Here is a 20,159-nt window from a genome sequence, read left to right on the forward strand (position 1 = left end):
CCGACTACATGGCACAACAATTCTACCGTCGCGAATCGATCATGGAGCAACCGACGAAAGACTAAAGGTACAATCGATAATTTACATACAGCTGAACCATACATAATCATTGACACATCACAAATTTTATTATGTACAAGGATTATCTTGAATCCATACAAGTAACTTTGGTAGATAGAGATTGTATGACACCACAAATTTGCAACACCTACAGCAGTCCAGCCTAAACAAATTGCATGGCGGATTTACATATTGTTGTAACAATTCGAGTATATTTGGATTCTTCAGTCAGAAGTTGTGTTTATTTGTATGATATTTTGTACTAAATCTAATTTTAATTCTCTCTATATAAGGATTTCTTTAATAAGAAATACATATTAGACCCTTTTCTGTGGTCTCATGCTTCATACTGTAAGCTGTCTTACATGTAGCTTGAACAGCTGTATGTGGGGTCTTTGTATTACCCAAAATGAAGCCTACAGCTATCCGCCGGTGAACACATCTTTCTCGTTGGAGCTTGAAGAGACGTGAGTGCTCTATGGTTCTGGAGAAATCTGCTGAACACATCTTACCTCAAGGAATTACCCGCTCGGAGGCCGGTTAAAATGCACTCAGCCTACTAATCTGGATAATCATTTATTAGAGCGCTATTTTAACCAGTTTTGCTTTACATATTATGGTGAACAGTACATCCATTTGTATCAGTTGGTTAAACATAATTAGATATTATATTTGTGGATATTCTCCATATTGTATGATCGGAACAGTATAGCATATATTCTATTAAATTGTTTTATGTTTCAACTGTTTTAGATGATCCTTGTTTTTGATTGGATTCTAGGTTAAACTGCGGCTGCTGAAATTATTTTATGCTGTCTTATTTATGATTATGGTTATAGATTCAGGTAAAAATTTATGAGGAATATGCTTTCTTCTTTGGGCGTTATATCTTGGGTGAGGTTGAACTTTGTAATTCAAATTTAGCTTATTTAATTAATTTTTATATTTAAATTATGATACTCACGAACTTGGTCTAATTTTAGTAATATATATGTATTCCTTTGTTCGTAGACACTACATACGAATCAAAATGAGTGAATCTACACCCTATGTATGTAGACTGATCTCTAAAATGTGAATTGAGAAACGGAGGGAGGAGTTTTTTTTTTGTACAGACCAAATCTCTAAAATTGATTTGCGTTGAGTGGTTTTTTTGGATTTATACAGACCAAATCTCTAAAATTGAAGAAAGGAGGGATTTGTTTTGGTTATTTTTTTAGAATTATGGCAAAAATGCATGTATTTAGGAACATGTTTTGTTGTGTTTCTGTGTCTTCGGTATCATTTCAATCTGTATTTATCTTGTTTTTGAGAGGACAGAATATTATGGAGTAAATATGTTAGAAATGTCTATAGCTGTTGTGGATCTTATCTCTGTCTGGGAGATTCTCTGAGGATACTGATCGTATGTTCAGATCCTGGATGAAAGGTGGTTCAATTCCACCAAGGTTCTTTAGCGGTCTAATATTTGAGCAGTTCAATCTGATTGTTTTGTTTACTTGTTATATGTTATAGTTGTGAAAATATTATTGATAATTTTTGAATCTTCTGTTTTTGTGTTGCAGGTTAGACTTTACAAATAAAGATACTGGGGGAGTAGGGCGAAAAAAGGCCCTCAACCAGCTATATTCTATTGGGAGATTCCAGTGAAACATCCCAATTCTCCCACATACTATAGAAATTGACATACTATAGAAATTGACACCTTTCAATACGCAACTGCTCTGCATGGCCCACAAACTTAATTAAAAAAAAACTTAATAACGATTTGTCTCTACGGCTGGTCATAGTGGGGGAGTAACTTATATAGTGTCCTGCTTATATAGTGTCCTGCGTATGACAAGTTATCACCTCCATGGTTTCAACTAAATAGTAGTGTCATAGATATTGTTTCATTTATTAGTTCATAGATTCATTTTGCTTTGGGAAACGCTATGTACAGTAAGATACTCCCTCCGTTTCTAAATATTTGTCTTTTTTGAGATTTTAACAAATGACTACATACAAAGCAAAATAGTGAATTTATACTCTAAAACATGTCTACATATATCCGCATGTTGTAGTCCATTTGAATGTTTAGAAAGACAAATATTTGGGTACGGCGGGAGTATTATCTTATCGCAAGCATCTTTTTCCTCATTAAATACTTGCCACATAGACTAGCCACAATGAAGAGTAACATATACATATCCCTAGACTATATTACTACTTCTATAGTGGGTAGCAACATAAGTATGGTAACATGCAAAGTTTCATTTATTAGGTTGTAGACTCATATTGCATTGTTACATGTGATGTTATAGTAACTTAGACTATCTCTCTCCTCATTAACTCATTGTGACATAAACAAATTTGTTGAGTTGGACTCGATGTTACTGCCGAAGTTACTCCCACTGTGGCTAGTCTAAGTAAAATTGTTTTGGAATGTGTTACCTAAGTTACCCCACTATGGCTAGCCTAATCGTAAGTGTTGAACGGGAAATTGATCCATTGCGCCGTTGCCAACCATTGGTGGAGAGAGAACATCACACGCAAATGGGGATTGAGCTTCAGTGACGTAGGTGCAGTTGGGTCACTGGCATGTGTGCCCAACAGGCATATGGCCCACATGTAGTGACCCAACTGCATCGAAGCAGCATTCGGCAAATGGGACATGTAGTTTCATAGTATTGTCACATTGACAAATGGGGCCTTGTAGGTTATGTCACATTGACAAATGGGACATGTAGGTCAGATTGAGTACTATGAAAGAATCCAAGTTCGAAGTACCTTTTGGCCAAAGAAAAACCTGCTTCCCGACACGATTGCCTCTTTTATCTTTATATAGATGGATTCTATGGGGTAATTATTTAGTAAGTTTATTTTATACAAGAGCCCCTTCTATTTGATAGAGAAGGGTCCCATGATCCCGAGCCGATCTTACCTTGGCTTTTGGCCCTTTCTAGCCGACATGTCTGAAGTCAAAATATCTCTATTTTGATTTCATACTCCTTGCCACATAGGGCTGGTTGATCAGGGAGATGCAGCCCTGCACGTCATGGTTTCGGGCCGCGAAATCATCCACATGGGAGATTGATGGGATGCGACTGTTGGTCCAGTTGGAGGTTGTATCCTCTTTCACCTATCTCTTGCTAAAATTAATTTGATCATATACCTTGACTTTTGATTTATAGTTTTCATTTGGTATGATTGTGTGATGTGCTGGGATTTCCCTTTTTTCTTCATCAATACAGGAAGAGCAAGGAGGTCTCTTATACATGAGTTCTGTGAGAAGGCAATCAGATGAGGAGTGATTAGTTTGGTTATTCCTGTAAGACAAATGATCTTTTGGTTACCGATATGGCATACTCCAATTTTTTATTTGCTTTTGTTACAAGTGAAAAAATTATACAGAGTTGATGCATTCATATAATTATCTGTTCTACATTACAGTGAGGCGTAATCATGTTATGTTATGGTGTCCAAAGTAGAATATATTCAAGAGGCTGGGCTGACCTATTCTGATAGTCTACATATTAGGTCACTCCCGTCTTCCATATAAATATTAACAACATATTGAGGATGTAAAAAATCGAAGCATCTTCGACACAAACCAGGCCTGCAAGTTTACTTGGTTTTCTAACAGTTCGACCGTGTTGGATGCTCCTGTTGCTTTTGTTGTTTTCCTCCTCTTGGCTAATGTTTAATTGATTTGTAGTCTTTTTTCCAGATGTGGCATGTTTAAGTTTCAGAAATGGGGGCTGCCACGCACTCATGCTCATATTTCACCGGCCCTATTTTTCCTTGCCACCATTGGATCTGAAGTAACAATTAGTTAGTGGTGTTCTTCATGTTACTGTTATCTCTATATATTCTTCTTTTTGAAACAATCCTTTTAGAATCTGGTATGTGATCTTGCTTTATTAGATATTGGCAATTTGCATTGCCATTTAGCTGTTGTGACTATGCAGTAGCGCAAAGTAGAAATTGATTTTCATGATGTTTTGTGGTAGGTGTATTTTGTTCCTTCCAAAAATTTGGTTCTAAAAAATTTAGATATGTTATGTTAAACATGGTTAAAGTGAAATGCATTATCCAGAAGCGAAGAATTTATTATGCAGCTGAAGTGATATAATAATGTTGGCCACCCCAACCGAACTTTTTCTGTGGGTGCTCAGTTTATCTGGAGTGAATGACTATAGATATACTTGGCTTTAGAAAGATATATTTGGTATAATATTTGATTTAGTTTCTCTAGGTATTGATGCCATTATCAGTACGGATGCCTTTAGTGGCGTATATCAGCTGGTCTTTGCTTCTTTTGAAATATGGCAACCTTCTACTCATTCATCACCATGGTTCTTGATGCCATCGCCTAAACTTACATTTGTGATGACCAGATCAAACGGTTTACGGAGCGACGAAACACACCCCCGCCCCCCAGACGACTGAGGTGGCACGGGCGGAGACTCGGCCGCGCCGGAGGCCACCGGGCTAAGCCCAGGCGGCGGACGGCGGCGGCGGAGGCGTTTTCCTCTCGCCAGGCCGCGAGATCTTGGGATGGGAAGGCTCGATCCTCTTTTTTCGCGTCGCGCGAGGGATCCGTCGGGGGCTTCTGCTGCGGCACCGGCGGGCCCCTGTGCCTCCTGGCAGCGGCCTTTCGCGGGTGGCAGCCGCGATAGCTCCGTCGGCGGGCGCCTGGCCTTCGGCCCGGCTGCTCCTTTCCGACCCATCGGGGCGGGCGCGGCCCCCCCGCCTGCCTTGTGGGGCGCGGTCCTTGGTCGGGCTGGTGGAGGGCGGGCCTCTGGTGGCTCCTGTTGCGCAGCGGTGGTGGGATGCCAGATCGGCCGGATCTGGCCTGTCGGCGTCTTCTCGTCCGGCGGGGAGGTGAGGTGTGGTGGCTCTCCGGTGCTGCTGGCGCGGTGGCTTCGCGGGAGGTGGGTGGGTCAGCGAAGGTGCAGTGCATGAGGGTGCTGGTGGTGTTGGGATACTCCGGGCGAAAGCTTGGCTGGTCTTGCCGGCCGGCGGCGTCGGCGTCTGTAGACGTCGTTTAACCTCCTTGGAGGCGTTGTTGTGGAGTCCGGCATCCTCTTACGCCCTTGGATCTTGCTCTTCGGGTGAAAGCCTAAGGCCTGGTTGGGTCGAGCGACGGCGTCGACATCGTCGCTTTCCTCTTTGGGGCGTCGTCTTGAAGAGCTTTGGATCCCGGTCGCATGCTTCATGGGCTGGACGCTCGCGGCATTGTGGTCGGCAGGTGCCCGTCTGGCAATGCGGATGTTGCGCGGCTTCCTGTTTGTGGCAACGATGGCGGCTTCGGCGGAGTCAGGTTTGCTGATGGTTCTTGGTAGTCGGTCTCTTCCGGCGTGTTCGAGGAGTCGCCGCTCTGGCGCTGGCTCGGCGCAAGCCCAATATTTTTCTCCTGCAATGCTCGTCGACAGAGTCGGAGCTGCCTGGTCGCCGGCGCGTGTGGTTGACTATTTGACATCGGCCGGCGCAAGCCTCGACGCTTCCCCTCGGCGGCGTGTGTGCGTTCTTGTGTGGGTTGTCAGGTCGCCCTGTATGCCTTGTTTCTGCAGGCCAGTTGTGACGATTTTCGCCCGGTTTTCCGTTTATTAACCGGGCAATTCTCTTCGAGCTTATTTAATGAATCGGGCCCTAAGGGACCGCGTTTTAAAAACATTTGTGATGACCAGAGTAGGTGCTTTTCCTATAACTTGGTGAATTTTAAAAATGCTTAAGGACAACCGAACCATGGTGTAAAATTTTATGGCATGCATTATATTTTTTACAATAGGAAAGTTTCGAACTTTTTTCCTTTTTGTTACCTCTGATCTTCCATGTTATTTCTCTCGCTATCCAGTTCATGAATTCCAAAAAGAAACAATGTCTGTAAACTATTCTGCTGGTTCAGAACATCAAAGGAGTTACCTGAACTTGAAACGGTGCTGATATCTATCAGAAATCTACTCAATACAGAGTCAACATTAATCCACGGTCTATTCAAAGGGGTTTGGATTGATTTCTTGATTATAGGAACTGAAGCTTCTGAATATGAGAACATGTCCAATGTTCAAGACGATGAGATTTCACAAATACAGAAATGCCATACACAATTCCTTAACACACTTGATGTTTTGCTAGCCGAGATAAGAGAAGACAAAACACTTGATACACTGGATGAAGCCGAATTGTGCTGATGCAAAAGAGAAATAGACTGTTGTCATAGATGATATTGTTGCTTTTGAAGAGGGCCGTCTCTCATAATCAGCGAAAAGAGTTATCCATCTTTTATAAGATCCAGATGCTGAGTCTGGTAGAATGAAGCACATATTTCACTTCATTAAGAAGTATGCCAAGTTGATTGCACCATCCGCTAATACCATGTGCAATAATTTTCCTCAATCATCGTTTCTACAGTGAGCCATAATAGTTATATTTGGAAGTGTATTTGGATCAACTTATATGATGCATCCTCACTTTTTTTTAATTAATGATATGTTGTTAAACTCCTTTTGGATGCAGCAGCGATGTGACTAGGTAATCTGTTAATATAATGAGATTGACACTGATACTGTAATGCTATGTTGTTAAACTCCTTGTGGATGCAGACTATCTTAAGTTCCAGAATGTGTGAATATTCGTACGTATGTGCATCGTGTAACAACCATTTTGTAGTGTTATCCTGTTCTTATAAAGGCCTTTTTTGTATCATCCCAGCCTGGTTGTTTATGGAAGAAAATCAAAGTGGAGCTGACATCACAAGAATTCTAAAGATTGTGCTTCATGGAACAACACAAGTTACATTAGAATTTATTTCATACAGTAGTTCGCATAAAAATACACATGGGCAACTTACCTCAGCCAAAAAATCTCTATTTGTCATAGATAGCATTTGAGAATAGTCCAAACTGATTCCACACGGCTTAGTTTTTTTTTTTATCATAGATAGCATTCGGAAGAAGAAAGATAAACAACTAAGTGATAGCAAGATACATAACAAGAAACACTATGACTATCACAAAGTAAAGAGCATAAGTAAAGGGCTCGGATAAGAGATAACCAAGGCACGCGGAGACGACGAGGTATCCCGAAATTCACACCCTTGCGGATGCTAATCTCCGTTTGGAGCAGTGTGGAGGCACAATGCTCCCCAAGAAGTCATTAGGGCCACCGTAATCTCTTCACGCCCTCGCACAATGTAAGATGCCGTGATTCCACGGGACCCTTGAGGGCATTCACCGAACCCGTACAAATGGCAACCTTTGGGGGCGGTCACCGAACCCGTACATTTTGGCAACCCTTAGGGGCGGTCACGGGAATACGTACAAATTGCTCGGGGTGATCTCCACAACCTAATTGGAGACCCCGTCGCTTGCCCGGAGCTCTACACCACAATGATTGAGCTTCGGACACACCAATGGTCTACGTCACCAAAGCATCCAAGAGGAACAAACTCTAGGGTGCACAAACACCCAAGAGTAATAAGCTTCTTCAACTTCACTTCCACGTATCACCGTGGAGAACTCAAATCGATGCAACTAATGCAATGGCAAGGACACATAGAGTGCCCAAGTCCCTCACTCTAAATCCCACCAAAGCAACGAAAGCTATGGAGGAAAATGAGAGGAAGAACAAGAAGGAGAACACTAAGAACTCCAAGATCTAGATCCAAGGGGTTCCCCTCACAAAGAGGATAGAGTGATTAGTGGAAATGTGGATCTAGATCTCCTCTCTCTCCCCTCCCCCCCAAATAAAAACTACCAAGAATCCATGGAGGGATTGAGAGATAACAAGCTCAAAGAAGGTCAACAATGGGGGGAAAACACGAGCTCAAAGGATAGGGACCATTGGGTAAGAAGGCCCCCTTAATAGGCACCCTCGAATCCAACCGTTATGCCCACTGGCCGTGCACAAGCGGTACCACCGCTTGGAGGAGCAGTATTACCACTTAGCATGGCCAAAACAGCCCAACAAGACAGAAAAACATGAATAGTAGATCTGCCAGAGAGGTAGTACCGCTCGGGCAAGAGGTAGTACCGCTTGAGAGGTAGTATCGCTTGAGGGAGAAGTACTACCGCTTAGAGAGGTACTACCGCTCAAGCGAATTGGGTAACAGAAGCATAAAAATAAGCGGAAGTGGAAGTGTTATTGGTTAGCGGAAGTACCGCTTAAGCGGTACTACCACTCGGGGGAGGGGGGTACTACCGTTTGAGAGGTACTACCGCTCAACCTGAAAAACTGCCCAAGCAAAACAGAAGGATGCAAGAAGACCAAAACTGTCATAACTTCTGCAAACGAACTTCGATTTTGACGAACTCAAGCTTGATAGAAAGCTAACGACAAGAGTTGCCAAATCACCACCGGAAAACTTCACAAGTGGCAACAGAGATTATGCCTATGATATAGAGATGTGAAACCTCCAAGAGTGAAGAACCGACATAAACTCCAACATCGAAAACATCATAGAAGATGCGTACGAAATCCGTTTTCGATGAACTCGAGCTTGTCAGGAAGACAACCATATGCTCTAAAACTCACAAAGAGAAACACCAAAAAAGAACCAAGAAAGATGATGCAAGGATGCAATGGTTTGAGCTCTCTACGAATGATAAGATCAAGCTACTCACTAGAGAGCCCCCCTTGATAGTACGACAATCGATCCTATAACCTGGTCTCCCAACTACCACCAAGAGACCGGTAAAATAGAAAACCTATCAAGGGCAAACCTTTGCCTTGCACAAATCCACTTGAGCTAGATGATGACGATCTTGACTTCCTCAAGTTGGACCACCTTTCTTGGTTGCGTTGGCTCGATGAAGACTAGTTGATTGCTCGCCCATACTCCACTATGGATGAGCCACTCTTCGGCACATCTTCATAAGTCCATTGTCACAACAATGGACGACAAGCTTCAAGCATGATCTCTTCGTGATGCTCCACTTGAACTTGCACACCGCAATCTTGATGGCGATCACCACTTGATGTCATCCTCCATGGGTTGTATGAGATCTTCCTCTTGACGCAAGCCCATGGAGACATACCTAACCCCACATAGAACTCTCACGTAGACCATGGGTTAGTACAGAAAGCATAATCTACAATGCTTACATACCATGGGATCACTTGATCCCTCTCGGTACATCTTGTACGCTTTGTGTGTTGATAAACTTGATTCACTCTTTGACTTAGTCTTGATCAACCTTGTATTATGTATTCTCTATGATGAATCTTTGGATAATTCCTTGAATAACACCTTGGTCAACACATAAACTCCTTGAAACCAACATATGGACTTCAAGAAACACCTATGGACAAATCCTACGAATATAACTCAAGGCAACCATTAGTCTATAGAGAATGCCATCAATTACCAAAATCACACATGGGGGCACCATGCTCTTTCAATCTCCCTCATTTTGGTAATTGATGACAATCACTTTCAAGAGAGTTTATATAGGGAATTGTGCACAATGATGCAAAACAATAACAAATATGCATGAGCATGAGATGCAAATGCTCAGGAACAAAACTAAAGCAAGAAGAAAGAACTATCCAAACTTCTCCACTAAACTCTCCAAACTTCTCCCCCATTGACGTCGATTTCCAAAATGGGCAAAAAACTTAGAACACAAATATAATATGTGTTCCTCCATAAAGTGTGTATTTCTCAAAATATGAGTGCAATGAAATACACATATCCAATGATAGATAGTATGAGAAAAAAAACTATATTGAGGATCCAAAGATTGCAAAAGGATGATATGACACAAAGACATACCAAGGAGTGAAGCAAGCAATCAAAAGATACCAATTGAAACAAGCCAGCAAATGATCCTACGAGCCACATGGATAAAAGATATTATGATATGAGCAAAGGAGTGTTCTAAAGAACATAGGTAATCTCCCCATGATTTGTGTATTATATAGTTTTGTATTTGGATACAACATGTACAAAATAGGACCATCGCTCTCCCAAAATCAATAGAACCTCACAACAATTGCAAGTGAGCATATAGGAAACTAAGCCTATCACTTGCAACAAACAAATGGTTGAGCAACAAGTAAAAGAGGCAACATAGAAATAGGCTCAACCAAAATAATGTGTGTGAGTCATGGCAAATCACATGAGAAGACTACAATATGGATGGGCATTAAGCATCAACATAGTCTTGAGTAAATGAGACACAAGGTGCAAGACATGTCCTTCCCACACACACAATATGCAAATGGGTTCACAAGCTTACTAAAATGCAAATTAGAAAACCAAAGCTTGTGACAACCCATGGTAAAGATCAGAAAAGATAGCTTTGTCAAGAGGAGGGATACCAACTGAAATGGAAAAGCTTCATCAAGACAAACAATAGGAAAGTGATCTTCACCACAAAAGAGTGCATCAAGATGCAAGGAGATAAGACCCGCACTCAAGGAAAAAGCTTTCACGGAGCTACCGAAAAAATAACCCAAGAAATAAAAGGTGGATGTGAAAGAAAAGGATATCAACTATATATGCAACTTCTCTCAAGTGTATAAGATTCTAGGTAGATGAAAATCAAGATGATATATATCTCCAAAGAAGGATGTACACCTGAAATAGTTACAAAAAGAGAAACTAGATATCCACAAGGAAGTCATAAATATATTAATAAGATCTTTGCTTGAAAGCATAACACATGGATTAATATTGTCTTATTGTAAATAAATGAACTCCTAAAAAACAACCATCAAAGACATCACAACTAGCACCAGAGATCATTGTTGGTATGCTTTGATAAAGGAAACAAGTATCATAAGAACGAATCAATAAATTCATGCCATGATGCAGCCTACACAAGATTGAATGCAAGAAATGTATGCATGAAGTAGATACTTGTTACCGAGAAAGCATTGGAATGATGTAGTAGATGATGGTTCATTGATCATCTCAGCTTGACTCCGATAAGCACATGGTGACACCACCTTCCTTGTGAGTGAGCCGAGCATTCAATGTATCTCCAATTGTTCCTAGAACAATCACCACAAACAAAATTGTACCCAAACTCATTGGGACCAAAGAGTTAGAGAACCAACAATACATAGGACAAACTACACATAAATATGTGCATATATACATACATACATACATATATATATATATATATATAGGAGTAGGATTTTCTACAATAGCTTGCCACAGAACTAGTTAAGGATTTCGACGGTGTAAAAGTTCTTAAAAATCATGAAAAAAATACTGAACCAACACACCTATAATATAACATGATCCAACGGAGGGATTAAGAAAATATGACTGCATGTTTCCTGGACAAAAAGAACAAATGTTTCAATATATATTGATCCTGCAGTGAGCTGAAATGCTTTTTTTCGCTGAGGACACATAAATGCATATTCACAATCACACCGTTGGATCAACTTATTATACTAGATTGAGGCTCCCCTATTTATTTCATATTTTTTACTTACTTTTAAACCATTAAATGTTTAGCAAGCCTTAACTAGTTCTGTGGCAAGCTATAATAGACACAGTTTTACCTATATATATATATATATATGAAATTCAATTTCATGCACATCTTAGTCAATTAGAGACATGGTGGAGTTTCCCCTATATGTTGGGTCAAAGAAAGGAAGCATGCCAAAGGAAGTACATATGTAAATACGCATGCTCAAGACTTTCAAGAACCAAATCAACACATGATTGATAAGATAACAATCAAGAAGATACCAAGTGAAGAAAAGATACCAAATGAATAAATCATCACTTGAAGGATACCAAAAAGATACATCAAGGAATGAGATATCCATTGATACACACTAATTGAAAGATATAAAACTCCCAAAAGAGAGGAAGGTTCCAAACAAACCAAACCCTATACAAAGTTTCATGATGGCAAAAAGTACCAAAAAGAAACGGCTTGCCTTCCACCAACACACACTTGATAATGATCACAAGATAAGCGTTCTAAAGAAAATAGGATAGCTCCCCAAAGAGTTATGAATTATAGAGAATTTGCAATAGAATACAAAATGCACAAGATGCGATCACCACTTTCACTATATCTAGAACAACACTAGACAAGATCAAGAAATATATTAAAAAAAATCCACAAGTGGCATGGAAGATAACGGGACTTGCCACATTCCTTGGCAAGAGATAAGTCAAGTAAAACAAAAACCAACCTAAAGATGATCAATATTTTCTATCACATAAGAGAGTACTAATTTTCAAAAGATAAGAAGTATTTGTAAATAATTCCCGGTGGTAGATAGCAAAGATATCCAACATCATCTTCACAACAAACACAAAATCAAATTTGCAACTTGTAGAGCTAACATGCCACCTAGGAACAAGATAAATTACAATATTAACTCTAGGTGACAATATCTCAAATTTACACATTTTCTAGGATTGTAATATACAAAGAGTATTACTCCCCCATAATGTGATACAGATGAAGACTTAACAAGAGGCAAATAAAATTCAACAAGAGATAATTAACAGACTATTTATAATTTGAATTTATCATGAGAAGACATACCACATAGAGACTAGATAATCTTGTAATATCAATACTAGGTGGTATTACTCATGTGCACACATTTGTAGGATTGAGAAGTGCACAAAGCACATGACTCCCCTAAAAATGGGATGCTCCATTAAACTCTCACAAGGGCCAACTAAGATACAACAAGATGCAAAAGGCTCCACACAACACTCACGCGTACATGATGTGCAAACCAACACATACATACTTGATTACTCAAGATAAGCAAATTGGAAGCACAACCTATACAAACACATGCAAGGTACAAAATCAAAACATGCAAAGGGGCAAGTAACTTTCAATTTAAACAACTTAAGTACAAGTTACCGCAAGGAGGCACATTGGATATAAGATATAAACTTGATAATTCCAATGACTTGGCTTGAGACAATATGAATGATGAAGATTCCTTAATTCTTCATGATGTAGCCAAGTCTCCAACGCCCTCCAATGTCACATATTGATCAAGTTTGAGCTTGTTGGTCCCCAACCAAGTTGGGTCCTAAGAGGTTAGTCACAATAGGCTTGGCTACCCAAATAGTTATTTTCTTGAAACCACTTTGAGTACCAGCAAACTTGGCAAACACATTCCCAACCTTATCCTTCCCAAGAGAATAGATATCATCAATCACATAGGGTTGGATAAGGTACCATTTGTGCATGAAGAAGCAAGGTGACCCTTCTCACAGCACAAGTAGCAACATCTACTCTTTTCCTTCTTCTTACTTGACTCCTCAACTTGAAGATCACTACTTTGAGTCTTCTTGGGAAGTGGCATTTCTTCAACTTGTGGTTGAACATTAGATTGAAATTGTGGCCTCTTACCTTGTTGCTTTTCACTAATGGCCTTTGAGGGAGTCCTGGATTAGGGGGTGTCCGGATGGCCGGACTATGACCTTTGGCCGGACTCCCGGACTATGAAGATACAAGATTGAAGACTCCGTCCCGTGTCCGGATGGGACTTTCCTTGGCGTGGAAGGCAAGCTTGGCGATACGATATGAAGATCTCCTCCTATTGTAACCGACTCTGTGTAACCCTAGCCCTCTCCGGTGTCTATATAAACCGGAGAGTTTTAGTCCGTAGGGCGAACAACAATCATACCATAGGCTAGCTTCTAGGGTTTAGCCTCTCTGATCTCGTGGTAGATCCACTCTTGTACTACCCATATCATCAATATTAATCAAGCAGGAGTAGGGTTTTACCTCCATCGAGAGGGCCCAAACGTGGGTAAAAACATCGTGTCCCTTGTCTCCTATTACCATCTGCCTAGACGCACAGTTCGGGACCCCCTACCCGAGATCCGCCGGTTTTGACACCGACATTGGTGCTTTCATTGAGAGTTCCTCTGTGTCATCACCTTTAGGCCCGATGGCTTCTTCGATCATCAATCACGATGTGATCCAGGGTGAGACTTTTCTCCCCGGACAGATCTTCGTATTCGGTGGCTTCGCACTGCGGGCCAACTCGCTTGGCCATCTGGAGCAGATCGAAAGCTACGCCCCTGGCCATCAGGTCAGGTTTGGAAGCTTAAACTACACGGCCGACATCCGCGGGGACTTGATCTTCGACGGATTCGAGCCACGAGTGAGCGTGCCGCACTATCTCAATGGGCATGATCTAGCTCTGCCGCCGGACAGCGCCCAGAGCGCCGCTCAGGTGTCCGCCCCGACCACTAGCCCGGAGCCGACCGCGTTAGCCAGGGACGGACGGTTGGACGCCGCCCCAGGAGCCGCAATCCCTACAACGATAGAGCCGAATACCAGCCTAGTCCTTTGCAAGGCCCATGACTCCAAGGTGCCGGACTCCGTTCCGGACTCCAAATCTTCCGCACCCCTTTCGATCGAACCCGATTGGGCTCCGATCATGGAGTTCACCGCCGCAGACGTCTTTCAGCGCTCGCCCTTTGGCGATACCCTGAATTCATTAAAGTCTCTCTCTTTGTCAGGAGAGCCCTGTCCAGACTACGGTCAGCACGGCTGGGATGCGGACGACGAAGAAATTCGAAACCCACCCACCACCCACTTGGTAGCCACTATCGACGATCTAACCGACATGCTCAACTTCGACTCCGAAGACATCGACGGTATGGATGCCGATAAAGGAGATAAACAAGAACCATCACCTATAGGGCACTGTAAAGCCACCTCATCACATGATATATACATGGTGGACACACCTAACAGAAATGACAATGAGGATCAAAAGGGCGCAACCAGGGATCGCTCCCTCGAAAAGCAATCAAAGCGGCGGCGTAAGCGCAAGGCCAAGCCCCACCTCGACAAAGACCCAGCCATAGAGCAGGGTGAATCAACAGAAGACGAACATGCCATCGAGCAACCGTCCAAACAGGGCGGACAATCCGAACAGCCCATCCCCGGGAAAGATAATGGTCCGGACAATCTCACGCCGGACAAATTACCGGAGCATCAGAACCTCCACCAAAGGCTCATCGCCACTGCACGTAGCCTGAAAAAGCAGAAGCGGAGGCTCAAAACAGCGGAAGATGCACTCAGGATCAGATGGGGCAAAGTACTCAATACCGCACACAAATACGGCGACAGTCGTCATACAAAGAGCTATCCGAAACGGAAACTACTTCCGAAATTTGAGGAAGAGGCCATAAAGCCCCAGCAGTCAAAAAATAAGGAAGCCACAAGGTCGGATAGACGGCCCCACGATCGACCTCAAGCAATGAAGGGCGCCGCACTCAATACGGCACGCGACCCGTCTAAGAATTCGCATCACAAAACTGGCCCAACCAGATCCATCTACGGGCCGAGAAAGCAAGCTCTAGTGGGCAATGCAATGCAAAAAATGTCCGAACATCGCGGCACACCTAAATACAAGGGCGCCGCGCATCCCCTATGTTTCACCGATGAGGTGCTGGACCACAAATTTCCAGCGGGATTCAAGCCCGTAAACATAGAAGCATACGACGGAACAACAGACCCTGGAGTCTGGATCGAGGATTATATCCTCCACATACACATGGCCAGAGGAGATGACCTCCACGCCATAAAATACTTACCCCTTAAGCTCAAAGGGCCAGCCCGGCATTGGCTTAAAAGCCTTCCCGAAAACACCATGGGAAGTTGGGAAGCGCTCGAGGATGCTTTTCGGGCAAATTTTCAAGGGACATATGTCCGACCTCCGGATGCAGATGATCTGAGTCATATAACTCAGCAGCCCGGGGAGTCAGCCCGGAAACTCTGGAACAGATTCCTCACTAAAAAGAATCAGATAGTCGACTGTCCGGACGCCGAGCCCCTAGAAGCTTTCAAACATAGTGTCCGAGACAAATGGCTTGCCAGACACCTCGGCCAAGAAAAGCCAAGAACAATGGCCGCATTAACAAGCCTCATGACCCGCTTTTGTGCAGGAGAGGATAGCTGGTTGGCAAGAAGCAGCACCAGCGACCCAAATACATCCGAACCCAGAGACGGGAACGGGAAACCGCGCCGTAACAAAGAACCATGCCGGATCAAGGACAACAGCCTGATGAGCACGACAGTAAACGCCGGATTCAAAAGCTCTCGGCAAAATCAGAAAAAGCTGCCCCCAAGGATGACAGGGACGAGCTATCCAACCTCAACAAAATATTGGACAAAATATGTCAAATCCACAGCACTCCTGGGAGACCTGCAAACCATACCCACAGAGACTGTTGGGTCTTCAAGCAGTCCGGCAAACTCAACGCCGAACACAAGGGGCTCGACACACCAAGCGAGGATGACGACGCACCCCACAAGCAGAACACAGGAGAACAAAAGAAGTTCCCACAAGAAGTCAAGACAGTGAACTCACTTCAGATGAAAAAAAGGGAAAAATAGAACGACGCTTACGAAGACACGCGCCGTACGGCCAGCCCCAGAGGAGCACCACCACTGGTTGTTACAACCAATCACCTTCGATCATCAGGATTACTCCAAAGGAGCCCGGAACGCAGGCTGGACTGCCTTGGTCGTGAATCCGATTATTAATGGACTCCAATTTACAGAAGTCCTTATGGACGGTGGCAGTGACTTGAACCTGTTATATCAGGACACAATCTGCAAACTCGGGGTCAACCCAACTATAATCCGCCATGGCAACACTTCCTTTCAAGGAGTCACGCCGGGTCCAGATACCCAAAGTATGGGTTCCCTTTCGTTAGAAGTCACGTTCGGCTCACCCGACAACTTCCGAAGCGAAAAGCTAACATTTCACATCGCCCCATTCGTAAGCCGCTATCAAGCGCTACTGGGACGTGAAGCTTTCGCCCGCTTTAATGCAATACCACATTATGCATCCCTTACACTTAAAATGCCCGGTCCACGAGGCATCATTTCATTACAGGGAATATAAATTGACCCCCAAAGTACGGGCAAAGGTGCGGCCGCCTAGACAGCCGCCCACTAATCCAGCCCTACTATTCCGGACACGGCTCGACGAGTCCGGCGTAAATGTACATATGCCTAATAGCCGCATAACCCCGTACAAGGGGCTCTGCGTGTTCACGCCCGGAGACAATACGGCTCAATTCTTGCTCCAACTATATTTTATTTATTTTAATATAGATTTCTCGCACGCTTATTTTTTACTAAGTTCCTCTCTTTCATAGACGAACATCATGCTACGCCCGTCCAGGATACGGCACAACGGAGACACAGGCGCAGCCGTGCAGCAGGGACCCGTTTCAAGGATTCTTTTCAGATTAAGACCCTGCATAAACCTTTTTTACTGTCTCTTGTTAACAACATCCCCTGGTTTTCGCTATAACTGAGGAGGAGGCTGGCGTCTTGGCATGTGGCCACGCCAGAATTTTTGCGCGTACCTGGACACCAGGGGCTTTTTTACCAAGGGCTCTATTTTGGCCCGTCCTCATAAAGACCGAATACCTTAAGGAGTGTTCGGCGTCGCGAGTTTGGCCCTATATGCATCAGCTCCGAATCATGTCTTTGGTCAAATGTTGGGTTTGCCCGGCTCCTGTGTTTTGCTGCCTTACGTTCCGTTATATCGGCTAACGCGGCACCAGGAGAACTACTGCGATTGTGCCCCGGTTCGGCCAGGCGAGCACCTCAGTAGAGAAAGCCGAAAACTGACTATCATGATATAGCGAGAGACTGGTCAACCACTCGATGACTTTCGGAATCTTTAGGATTCCTCCGCATTAACGAAGGGCCGCTTCCCGGTCAGGCACACTCGCACCCCGAATCCGGGTGAGCGCGGTGCCCCTAGGGGCTATTCAGTAGCCCCACTATCAAACTCCTATGGCTAAGTGAAAGTGATAAAGCATTATAGTCCGGTTGCCTAGTTCGCCGCGCCACCACCTCCTTTATAGGACCAAGACGTTGGATTAAGTGTGAAAAGGCGCCTTTTTGCGAACACCCCCGCATTCTATGCGTGGGGGATGAACCCAACGACTGCCATCTTTCAGGTTATATACAAATATATACATTAAACGGCCGCACAGGAGGCATCATAATTCTTGCAAGCACAAGTATAAAAAGCTTTTATATTCCATCAAAATATTCGTTTTTACAAATAGTACAAGCTATTCGAACACAACATCCGTCGAGCACTGCGACTCTATTAAACGAGCGCCATGGAGAACTTCCTCAAAATAGTGCTTGGCAGGTACTCGGCTTTCGTCCGAATCCCGGGATGCAACAACACCGGCCTTCATATCCGCCCAGTATGTTTTGACACGGGTAAGAGCCATCTGTGCGCCCTCTATGCACGTCGACCTCTTCATTGCATCAGCATGCGGCACCGAACCAAGAACTGCTGCACCAAGCCAAAATAACTCTTCGGCTCCGGCTTCTCCGGCCACAATCGACTCACAACATACCTCATGGTGAGTCCAGATAACCTGTTCAGCTCCGCCCAGGCGGCCAAACGGTCGGATACCGAAAATGGGCGTTCTGGATTGTGGAACCGCGACCAAAAAATCTCTTCCAATCCATGGTCACCTCGGCCGCGGAAGTGTTCGGTCGCGTCCGCCGCACTAGCTGCCAAATCCAGATAAGTGTTTTCCGCACTCCACTGCCGGTCTAACGGAGCATACTTGGGGTCTCCAAACTTCATCCGCAGCATATAGGGCTTTCTAGACGTGATATCTCCGGCTTGACGCAGCTCCTCCTTCATAGCTCTCATTGCAGAGCGAGTATCCTTGGCTTCGGCAGCGATCTTTTCAAGATCCTTCTGAGCCGCCCTATCTTCTTGTTCAAGAAATTTACAGCGGTCGGTAGCATCCTTCAACTTTATGGTCATTTCGGCTATCACCTTTTTGCTCTGGCAGTGAGCAGCCTGTTCGGCTTTTAGCTCTTCACCCGTTTTAACGGCAGTCGCATCACTTCTCCTTGCTTGCTCCTTGGCTTGGGCAAGTTCCATCCGAAGGTTCTCCACGGCAGCAGCACCATCTACATTAAGCACATATATATAAGGCCCGAGCATCGAGCTCCTATTACCAGGTGTCTTTGGAACATACCTTGTGCCTCGTCTAGCCGCTTATTTACAAGCACGATGTCGGCATCTGCTACGTCAAGTTGCCGCTTTAGCTCGGTAGATTCATCAGTCCGGCTAGCCACCGAATGCCTCGCCACCTTCATGGAAAAGGCGACATATTATACCTGGGGTTATGATCCTCTGCGCGCCGTCACTATTGACGACACAGAGAGTCTCAGGGGCTACTATTTATACAGGGCGCATTTAATATGCGGCTCTACCAAAAGGTACAACTTTGTGCGTACCTCAAAGCCTGTTAGTAAACTCCTGGCAGCCTCGTACAATCCGCTTTTCGCGGACGAAATCCTTCCAATCACCGTATTCATCAACATACAGTGTTCTTCTGAGATGGACGCCCTCTCAAGCAGATCCTCCAGCCTCTCCGACTGTGCACCAGAGGGTGCCGGACTAGCCTAACGACCTTTTCCAGGATCCGGACTTGCAAAGACCCTCCGAGACGACACTTCACGGTCGCCTGCCTCGTGAGACGGTGCAACAAGAGGAGGCATTTCGCTCTCTATCATCTCCAGACGAAGATCCCCTGAAGATGAGCTCTGCTGAGAAGGGTTGAGATCCGAACTGCAAGGTAAAGTTTCGGTTATCTTCCTCAGAAATAAAACAAGAGTGTCATTCATTACGGAGCCCCTCCCTTCACTTATGTCTCGGGAGAGAGTGGGTCCCCCTTAGGGGGCGATTCGGCTGGGGCGTTCTCCGGTGCCGAACCCTCTGGCGAAGATTTCTTCCCCCGTTTTGAGGCCATCACCTCCGGGTCTTCAGAGGTAGTCCTTTTCTTTCCCTGGTCGGGGGAATTTTTGATTCTTCCCTTCCTAACAGCCTCCTTCACGGAGGCAGTAGCTCCTTAGTTCCCCCCTTCGCCTTCCGCCAAAAGCGCGACCTCCAGCATCCTGGTTAGCATGGGATTCGGCGCGGTCTCGGGCAGGGGGGCTGGACACCTGATAAGCTTTGCCTTCACTATCCACTCCTATTCAAAGGACAACTCTGTTAAGGGTAATTTTGTGATGAAAATACGGATGGTGTGTCCAAATACGGGGCTACTTACCTTAGCATCCGGGCGATTGCAGCTCAGACCTGCG

General features: G+C 44.2%; 1 long non-coding RNA gene across 1 annotated transcript; it reads left to right on the forward strand.

Moving 5' to 3' along the window:
* Positions 1-164: 164 nt before the first annotated feature.
* On the forward strand, positions 165-5,716 carry LOC119291096. The gene is made up of 2 exons (XR_005142203.1): positions 165-3,164; positions 3,294-5,716. It is a non-coding gene; the product is annotated as an uncharacterized LOC119291096 (long non-coding RNA).
* The last annotated feature ends 14,443 nt before the right edge of the window (positions 5,717-20,159 follow it).

This window comes from Triticum dicoccoides, chromosome 4B (assembly GCF_002162155.2).
Source record: "Triticum dicoccoides isolate Atlit2015 ecotype Zavitan chromosome 4B, WEW_v2.0, whole genome shotgun sequence".
NCBI lineage: Eukaryota > Viridiplantae > Streptophyta > Magnoliopsida > Poales > Poaceae > Triticum > Triticum dicoccoides.